Source organism: Macrobrachium nipponense, chromosome 27 (assembly GCF_015104395.2).
Source record: "Macrobrachium nipponense isolate FS-2020 chromosome 27, ASM1510439v2, whole genome shotgun sequence".
Classification (NCBI taxonomy): Eukaryota; Metazoa; Arthropoda; class Malacostraca; order Decapoda; family Palaemonidae; genus Macrobrachium; species Macrobrachium nipponense.
This window is the reverse complement of record NC_087216.1, coordinates 16,340,370-16,351,328: the sequence shown is the minus strand read 5'-3', so window position 1 is coordinate 16,351,328 and position 10,959 is coordinate 16,340,370. Positions and strand designations below refer to the sequence as shown.

At 34.3% G+C, this 10,959-nt stretch overlaps 1 pseudogene; it reads right to left on the bottom strand.

Moving 5' to 3' along the window:
* Positions 1-836: 836 nt before the first annotated feature.
* LOC135200547 (uncharacterized) overlaps positions 837-10,959 on the bottom strand; it is a 41,658-nt pseudogene continuing 31,535 nt past the window's right edge.

Sequence of the window (10,959 nt, the reverse complement as noted above, 5' to 3'; positions counted from 1 at the left end):
AACTCAAAACATTAGACATTTTCCATCAAGTAAATGACACCATTTCATTTTTTTTACTGTCTTGGTTATCAAACAAACGAATTTCGCTAATGAATGGTTGGGTTCTATTTATCTCCATATTTGTGTCTCCACGACCTTTCACAGTAATGTTAAGTTTTTAAAATCAATTCTTTTTAATTATTCTTTTTTTTTATTAGCAATATTGTAATTTGGTCATTCGGCGAATGCGATCTATATATATATTTTTTACATTCTGTCTTTGCATGAAATTCATTATCCTTCATTTTTCCCCCTTGCCAGCTTTCATTATCTTTTGATTGACAGACATGAAAACACGTTGATTAAAGGCCTCTAGACTACGCTACTTTCCTAAAGGAGGCACTTAAAATCCTACGTACGCTTCTCGGAATCGTTTAGTGCTGCTGTTTAACCGTAACTGGATCTTTCTCGTAGGACGGAAGCTTCCCCTTGACTTCTAGGGATACAGTTCAGTTAGAGGGGGGCGTGGCCATTCGGCGTGACCTACTGACACACAAAGGCAATTTTAAATGTCCCGATTTTGAACATAAACCTGTGGCGTATATAACAGCTGAAGATGTCTTTGTAACCACAGACCTTTGAGCTTACATTCAAATGGTCACTTTTCTACTGTCATTTGGTCATGATTTTTGCCTACCCTGCTGTAACCCCTCCCTCCATACGTATATATTTGTTTGTGTATATATTATATATATATATATATATATATATATATATATTATATTAGTAACTGCTATAATTTCGTTACCCAAAAACAGCCTTACAATCCAAATAAAAGTAACGTTCATTGGGTTTTTTCTTTTTTCTTCTTCTTTTCTTTTGCAGTGGTGAAATTCCCCATTCCGCATATCTAATTAATGTTATTTTCATGAATTACCTTAAATCTGTGCATTTCTTACTATATTTGTGAACATTTTTATCTTCAAGAATTATCTTAAATCTTCGCATTTCTTAAATTTAAAAGATTTTATTTTTACGAATTGTCTTAAATCTTCGCATTTCTTACATAATATTACTTTTTCGTTTGTTTTGTTATCGAATTTCGTGTTATAAGAAAAAAAATTCAACATTTACGTAAGATCACCCCCAAAATGCAGCTATATAGTAACCTATAGAGCTGGTTAATTAAGCAGCAGACGAAACGAAACTTAAGTGCATACTTATCATTAAATAGTTATATTTCGACTAAGATCAACATTCGCGCGCCTTGGTCACTCTCCACGAAAATACACGTGCATCATGAACGCGAAATAACCGACCAGAATGACGTCAACAAAAATTATGATTATCTTGCTTAGCAGAGACCTCCCTCGCACGCCAGCATACTTTCACCATAGAAAATGGACGCAGAAGAAAATGATTACAGCGGCGACTATGGAGAATGGCGAGTGGGAGTGAGGGGCCCCGCTGTAGGAGAGCTCGTTGAAGGGTTGGTCTTCGAGTGTCAGCATCTTCTGCGACCTTCTCAGGTTGTAAGGCGAGGGAATGTATATTTCTGGAAGGTAATTGTAAATAAGTGCGCGTGTTTAACGGTCCCACTGAAGATATATACGAATGTTCAGCAGAAGAAAGCTTATTTTTTCAAATCGTTTTTATGTTATAAATAACGAAGTGTCAGTTTGGCATATGTTTATATATTTGTTGACAGATCACAGTATTGCATCAAACTACATATATCATAGGAAACTTTGGAGGCATTATCAGTTAATGCTAAATTTCCTGTTTTGGGAGGGGGCCGATTATAGAATGCTAAATTTCCTGTTGGTTTTTTTTGGGGGGTGGTGATTATAGAATGCTAAATATCCTGTTTTGGGACGGGCGGGGTGATTAGAGAATGCTAAATTTCCTGTGTTGGTGGTGCGGGGGTGATTATAGAATGCTAAAATTTCCTGTTTTGGGGGGGCGGGGGTGATTATAGAATACCAAATTTCCTGGTTTTTGAGGCGGGGTGATTATAGAATGCTGAATTTCCTGTTTGTTTAGGGGGTGAGTATAGATTGCCAAATTTCCTGTTTTTGGGGGGCTGGGGGTGATCATGAATGCTGAAATTTCCTGTATTTTTTGGGGGGGGGGTGATTATAGAAAGCAAAATTTCCTGTTTGTTTTTGGGGGGTGGGTGGGTGATTATAGACTTACGGCAAATAGACAGTGGCCAAGTATAAACAGACTGCTACCGACTCTGAATTTTCAACAAAATACTGAATAATATTCTTATAGAATTGAAACTCAAATCGGAAATTAACTGTCTTTAAGAATTGTGTACTGGAATTCTCATAGTATTCTTCACCTTAAGAATTGTGCACTGGAATTCTCATAGCATTCTTCACCAACACAAGAACTCAATAAAAATGAAAGAAAGAAAGATCGAATTGTGAGTCTAGTTATCTACTTACGTGTACCGTTCCGCACTCCCCAAAAGTAGAAGTAATAAGACGGCTTCGACAAGTCCAACAGATCGTTCGTTTTCCCAGTCAGGGACCTCGTGAAGCTGCACCACACGTGACCTTCGTCCACGTCGGAGGAGTCGAGTTTCAGGACCTGTTGGGTTGGAATATGTTACACGATTTCCTAGTTGGCTTTTAAGTACCTTAACTAATAGCGTGTTTTATTTCCATACTGGCTGGCTGGACCCGGTGCTATTTCAGGGATAGAAGTTGGCTTAACAGTGAAGAACTAGTCATTTCTAAGCATAGTATAGCCTAACAGATTTTGTCTCATGTTGAGAGGCTTTTTATACCTTATTAAATAATGCAATAGAAATGGGCTGTACGCTTCGTATGTCTATTTTTACTTCTAGTACCTCGGAGGTCACGTGATGCGTAGACGTGTACATACCGGGTTAATACCAATAGAAGTCTCATAGATATTGGATCCACCGCTGTGGACATTTACATTTACAAACAGTCTCCACCCTCCCACCCCTAGTAATTAAAATGAAATAAAAAAGTAAAAAGAAAAAGTATGAAATGTCATAAAGGAAACAGGTCTACAAAAGAGAAATTTGACGCTGCACGTTGTGTCAAAATAAAACCCGGAGTAACATTAGAGAAAGAATGAAGACAGTTGGCTGATGGCAAGACGAAACCGAGCATCTGAAGGAAGAAAACGACGGGCCGAGATGTTTAAATACCTTTCAGCTTTTGTCTTCTTCGGGAAGTTTCGACTGTCAAGGGTATAGTCGCGAAAAATCGTTCTAAAAGAAAGAAGAAGAAAAAAAAATTGAAAGACCTGTGAGTGACGTGTCCTTATAACTGACATTTATTGAAAGTTTTTTTTTCTTTTATCGATAGAATTGCTCGAATCCACGAGACGTTTCTGAAGTAGGGCGACAGGAATGGAGGAGGTAAATCGATATAGTTTCATTGGAGATTGGGATTATAAAAGGACTTGATATCCGGATTTTGATATATTATTAATTTCACGCTGATTTTGTGTGGCGGTATGTATACATATGTATATGTACATCGAGCTACAAATGTCCTTTAATATCTAATTTGCTCTACCTCGGAATTAATATATTTTCATATATGTTTAACCGAAGGGGAATTTTTTAGTCGATAAGAGCCGACAAATCTCTTATCGACCAAGAAATTCCCCTTCGGTTAAACATATATGAAAGTATATTAATTCCGAGGTAGAGCGAATTAGATATTAAAGGACATTTGTAGCTCGATGTATATATATGAATCACGGTAATGTGATATGACTCATATGTATATATACTATATATACATACATGTGTGTGCACCGCCTCACATAAAAAGGGTCAAAAGCCGGTACTGTCTAGTGCAGTTTACAAAAACGCAAAAGTGTTTATTTCAAGCTTTCATTATTCGTAATAACCACTGGTTCCATGCAACGTAAAAACACCATACACACAAACAAAACAAAACAATTATTCGTAAAAGAATATGTTTCAATTTATATTTTCAGTGGGTGGACCTCGAATACCTGGGTAAGATACAAGCCTAAAAATGCTATTTAAAAATGCCATTTAGAGTAACACTTGTTACGAATTTAATTCCGCTGAATTACACAGAGGCATTCAGAGGCTCTCGGTCGGAGAGATTAAACGAAAAGGTCATCCTTAATGGCGGTGTGGAGTCTTAACACCAATCCAAATATCTAAAGAAGATGAATTAGGAGGAAAGAGATACAGGGCCTTTATATAAAATATATATATTTATATATATATATATATATATATATATGTATATATATAATATATATATATAATATTTGTTATATATAAGTATATATATATATATATACACATACATATACATATATATTATACATATATATATATATTATATATTTATATATATTTATATATATATTAATATACGTATAATATATATATATGGTGTGTTTTGCCTATATGTATAAATATACTATTTTTATGTATGTTTTTATGCTATATTATATATATACACACACACACACACACACACACATATATATATATATATTATATATATATATATATAATTGTTATTTGTATGTATGTATATATATATCTTATATATATATATAAAATAAATTTTAATATATAAACATAAAAAACATATATATCATATATACTATATAGAGAATATATATATTATAATATATATATATACATATAACATATATATACAATGCATGCTTGTATATATTATATATACATAAGATATATATGTATAATATATATATTTTATAGATAATGTTTTTGTTTGTGCCTATATTGGATAATATTATTAGGTATTTTATCGTAATGATTTGATGCTATATTATATATTCTATATAATATTATATATTAATATTCCTATCTAAAATATATATTATTAAGCCAGAAATTTTCAAGGTAAGTTATCAAATTCATAACACACTTGGTAATATCTTACGCCTAGAGTGAATAATAATTAATAAGTGCTCCTCTGACGGCCAGGATTCGAACCGTGGCCGGGTTTCCACACGGCTATTATCAAGAGATGACCGGGTGGTGAAAGCCTCTACAAAAAAAGGGTATCTTTTGTAGTGGGGTCGTGCCGAAAGAGATGGAGACTGAGACGTATGCATAACAGATACGTTAAAACTGACATTTTTATACATTTCCTCGCAACATGAGCAGCTAAGTCATCGCAGTGTTCCTTTGGTCCCTAGCTGAACCCTCCGTTTCATTCATTTAACTGTACCTCCATTCATATTCGCTTTCCTCCATCTGCCTATCCAACCTCGCTTGAAATTTTTCTCGTAGCGCAACTGCTTTGAGGTTTTCCTCCTGTTACATCTTTCAGCCTTTCTACCCCCAATTTCCGTTTCAACTCAAAATGACCTCATAGGTCCCAGGGCTTGGCCTTTTGCCTACATTCTATATTCCATTCCACAACACAAATTTCTTACAAGAAACCTCTTGTGTGGTCGTCTAAATGACGGAACGAGATGACTTACTTTTGCAAATGTCAGCGTACTGTCAGAAATGCCAGGAGACGTTTGTAGGCAAAGGAGCGTTGTCTGTGAACATCTACGGCTTTAAAATATTACGAACTGTGGACTTACTAATAGTTATCATTCATAGCATTTTTAATATATACCCCTCGCCTTCCGTCCAACACTACTCTAGAGAGAGTATGGTTGTTCCTGCAGAAGGAGCCTTTTTCCCAGTGCCCCATGTTAGTAGAAATTCCCCTTATATAAACTAGAGCCATTTTTTCATAAAACTCCCACGTTCATTTTTATAGTTGTAAACGATAAAAGAACTGTGACAAGAAGGAATTATAACGATACTAATCTGGGTCAAACAGACGTCTGAGAAGTCGACAGTCAAAGCATCCTGTAACCTTCCCATAGCATTTATTCCCCTTCGTTAACCTTTATTCATAGCTAAATATATCTGTCATTGTTCAACTCGAAGATCTGGGTCAGTTGCCCTCGACTCACTCTCTATAGAGATCTTTGCTAGCAGGGACGGTCGTGTACCTAGTGGAAGGGTACATTTGAGTACAAAATTAAGAATTAATCCGTTCCCAATTCATGAAATTTGCTCATCGTCTGTCTCGTAAGTTTTTGGACATGTCTTTAGCGTCTGGGGCCCAGTCATTTTACTTCCACGTTCATTTTATATTGTAGGATTAAGCTAGAGTAGGGCAATGTATCACCTGATGTAATGCTTTCCACCTGTGGACAGAATGACTGTCTTCATTGAAGGTCACTGCGACACCAAGACAGGGCTGCTGAGACCGCACTGTATCAGGCAGTCCATGGTCCCAGGCTAGCCTATTCTTAATAGATAAAATTCACAAGGAATTGAAATGAGGAGTAGGGGTTAAACAGGAAAGAGATGGCAAAGAATTTATGAAAACAGACTGAGCGAATTTCATGTCTTGGAGAATGGATTAGATTTTCTTAATTTTTACCCACATGTACCCTTTTGCGTGATGACAGTCACAGCTGACGAAAGCCTTTGTAGACAACTGACCCAGATCTTCAAGTCGACCTTCCAGTCGAGCAAAGGCAGATATTCTTAGCCATAAATAAAGGGTAACGAAGAGAAATAAATGTTATGGAAAGGTTACAGTCTGCCCTGACTGGGGGACTTACGAAGATAATCTAAGACCAGTTATCCTCTTTTAGTTTTTCATTAATTTGTCTTTCTTTCGTTCAGTATACAGAGAATTGTGAAGCAATTTCAGTTTACTGAAGCGAGAGTTCATTATTCAGGAGATAATAGCAATGGCATTAGACGGAGACTGCCATTGTCTTGAATAAAACTCGAGGTCCACTTTTCAGAAAATCGTGAGACAAAATTGAAAGGGTTGAAACGGGGAATTTGGTCGGTATGAAATCGAGTATTTGGAAGCTGTTTTCTGTAAATGGTTGCTAATTAGAATATACAGCACTTTTTCGAGTGGGGAGATGGGTTATATTTTTAAACAAAAGGGCATACTTTTATTTACAGGATGAGTAGCCGTTACATTTTTAAATAATATTCTATATTTTTATCTCTTCGGTTTCTGTGTATAGAGACTTACTTTTCTTCAAGTGTCCCTCAGTTTTAATTTTCCTTTTTCAACATTTGGTTTATTCTGCCAGTTTTACCCTTTTCGTCCATTTCGTATTTTTTACAGATTTTCTCCTCCCGCTCTTTCTTTAAAAAATTATCATTGAGTCTCAAAGGATCAAAATGAAATTCGCAACAGAAGAAAATGTCAGTGCCATTTCCGACCTCAGCTGCGCAAAAGTTTCATGCAAGAATTGAGCCTCAAGTTTGTGCTCTCTGAAGTCGTGGCCAGAATTCGAGATGGGAATCTTATCCGTTAAAAAACAGCGAAAAGGTCGAGCAAATAGTGAAACTGTGACCGAAATCACGGTAAAAAAGTAAAATAAAACTGACAAATTACTATAAAATTGTTTCGTAAAGCTGAGATTTAATGCTAGGAACGTACACGGAATTAAATGTGGTTTTTCGTCATTTGAAGTTTTTTTTTTTTTTTTTTTACCTAAAGCCCAAAAAAAACATACTAAGATTTCTGTTCCATATGTGTTTTTTTTATAATTTAATTTCTACTATTTGATATAAGTGTATATATATATACTAGGTATAGTATATATATATATATATCTATATATATATATATATATATATAGTATATACTATCTATCTATATCTATATAGTATATATATATATATATATATATATTTATATATATCATATATATATATATAGATATATATATATATAAACCATATATATATATATCTATATATATATATATATATATATATATATATATATATATATATAAAAAGTCAAAATAATCAACAAACAACCACGTATGGTACAGAAATCAATCTCTGACACATTAGGATCGAACGCAGGTCTTTAAACTGTTCGATCTCGACGTGAGTCAGAAATTTTTATAACATTCGCACGTGCCTATCAAAACACAGCTTCCTCAACCTAGAGACACCCTAAAACTAACCCCCAGGTGCAGATCGGGTGGGTAGTCGAGATTCTCCAGCAGGTAGTGCTCGATCCCGACCTGATTTTGGGCCGTTCTGTAACAGATGGTGATGTCGGCATTGCTCAGCGTCGTGGCGTCGTTGCTGAAGCCGATGGCGATGTATTCCTGCAAGGAGATGGAAGAAGAAGATTATGATAGAGGAAGATGAGGGCCATTGCTACGTTCGTCTTTAATTTTATTTAAAATGTATACAGCAGAAAGCTTTCGATGCTGTATGTATTTAAATGACAAAATCAAGCAGGCATACGACTGTGGACTTACTTTCCCATTTTATTGACTCATATGGTTTTGAGTTTTCTTTAGATTATTATTATTAATTATTATTATTGTTAATTAAGAAGAAGAGGAAGATGGGCCCTATTCATATAGAACAAGCCTATAAGAGCCATTGACTTGAAATTCAAGGTTCCGAAGAATATGTCAAACATAAACGTCTCTCTCTCTCTCTCTCTCTCTCTCTCTATCTCCTCTTCTCTCTCTCTCTCTCTCTCTCTCGTGAAGGGCCAAATTAGGGGCAAAAACAACATTCAACTTAAAATTCAACGCCACCAGAGGGCCATTACCAAACCTGACATTTGAAACCTTGAAATTCGGTTGTACTTGAAGTGACAGCATGTCTTCCAGCCACTCGATACGGTGGATGGTGGAAAGGGGGGCCCAGGCCGGGGTGTTGGGGGGGGGGGGTTAGGAGGTATTCTGGGTAATCTCCTCCACCACCACTAGATCTTTCTAGGAAGAATCTATCTACGAAAATCTTTTGATCGGTGGTTGTATGTCAGAGAAGCCTAGAAAATGTCACGGTACATAAATATTTACGTATACAATTTTTTATAAGTCTCCTGGAGGTCTTAACTTTCCGATACTCAGCAATGCTCTTGGGATGAGGTTGCTGGCCTCATACTTAACCCATCGTGTTGGTATGTATGCGTGTGTGTGTTTGTTTGTTTGCGTTTGAAGTAATATTTTTATTCATAGAAGATTCCGCATATATGTAACTATTTAAGGCCAAAACTTCGTAACTATTTCAACTAAATGATAAATTATGAATGTGTTACTCATATCCTCGCCATCATTTACATTAGGAATATATATATATATATATATATATATATATATATATATATATATATGTATATATCATTATATATGATTTATAATATATATATAATATATAGAGATAGGAATAGATAGAGTTATACATACATTATGTATATATTATATACAATGTATGTATATCTATCTATTCTATCTATCATCTATCTATATATATATATATATATATATATATATATATATATATATATATATATCGTAATGTAAATGATAGCGAGGATATGAGTAGCACATTCATAATTTATAGATAGATAGATATATAGATATACATGGATTAGATAGATAGATAGATAGATAAATAGATAGATAGATAGATAGATAGATAGATAGATATACATTTAATATATCATATATATATATATATATATATATATATATATTTCAAAGTATCGTTGTCATCGTCTATCTCAACCCACTAGTGGGGTTACTAAAGCAAAATAAATATACATAAAAACCGAGACTTACTGATTGGTCCACAATATAGCCTCCGAGGGTAAACTTCGCCTTTGTGTTCGAGTTCAAGTATTCGACGGAGGTCCATGTAGCGAGTTTTGTGAGCGGGGCATTCCCTCCCGCTGTCAGGCATACAATGCCGGAAGAAGCTCTTGGCCACAGCGCAGTCTTTCGTCGAAACACGCTGTAAGAGTAATAAATTACGATTAATGTTCTTTCTTGTAATTATTTGAACTAGAATTGAGTCTTTTTAATGGCTATTGATTGCCACCATCCGTCCTTCTATATACTATATATATATATATATATATATATATATATATATATATATATATATATATATATATATAATGCAAATTTAATTACTATATATACACACACTCGCCGTGAGCCGAGGCAAAGGTAATAGACTTAATAATGATTTGTAAAGTAATTTTTACGTGATTTAAAAAAAACTGGTTTGACAACCGGAGTTATATTGTTAATATTTCGTTCACGAAACCTTTTTAATTTTAATGACAAAAAACTAATATATATATATATATATATATATATTATATATATATATATATATATATATATATATATATAATATATATATATATATATTAGTTTTTTGTCATTAAAATTAAAAAAGTTTCGTGAACGAAATATTAACAATATAACACCGGTTGTCAAACCTGTTTTTAAATCACGTAATTACTTTAAAAATTATTATTGTCTATTACCTCTGCCTCGGCTCACGGCGAGTGCGTGTATATATAGTCATTAAATTTGTAGTATTCGTGATTCTAGATTTTATTTTTACAGGTAATAATACAATCAGGTACATCTAGAAATTAAACCCGTATCCTTCGTGGATACCTGTTTCCTGTGCACAAGTGAGAAATCTGTTAAATTTGCTTTCTGATGTGGCTGTTCTTGTTAGTTTTGACAGTTCAGTTCTGACAGACAGACTAAACAGATGGCAAATCAGAGTTACATTCTGATATGGCTTTTCCTGTCAGAACTACAGGCTAAGAATCTCTTTTCTAGTTTCTAGTTTTGCCAGGCACAGATTAAACAGATGGCAAACCAAAGTGTCGCATCGGATTCAGAAACACAATGTTACTCTTCAGTTCATGCGTTTTATAATTTTCTTTTCATTGTTATAAGATATCTTGAAACCTACAATTTGAAGATGAGAAGTCACCTTATTGGAGATATTTCTGAGTCTGCCAGAATTATTTATTTATTTATATGTTTACTGAGGGTCTAAGTTTCATTTTACAACTGTCACTTTTATCATCATTTTTGTTGCTGCAGGTCCAGTTGTTTCACCAAAAAGCAAAGTATGCATAAAAATAC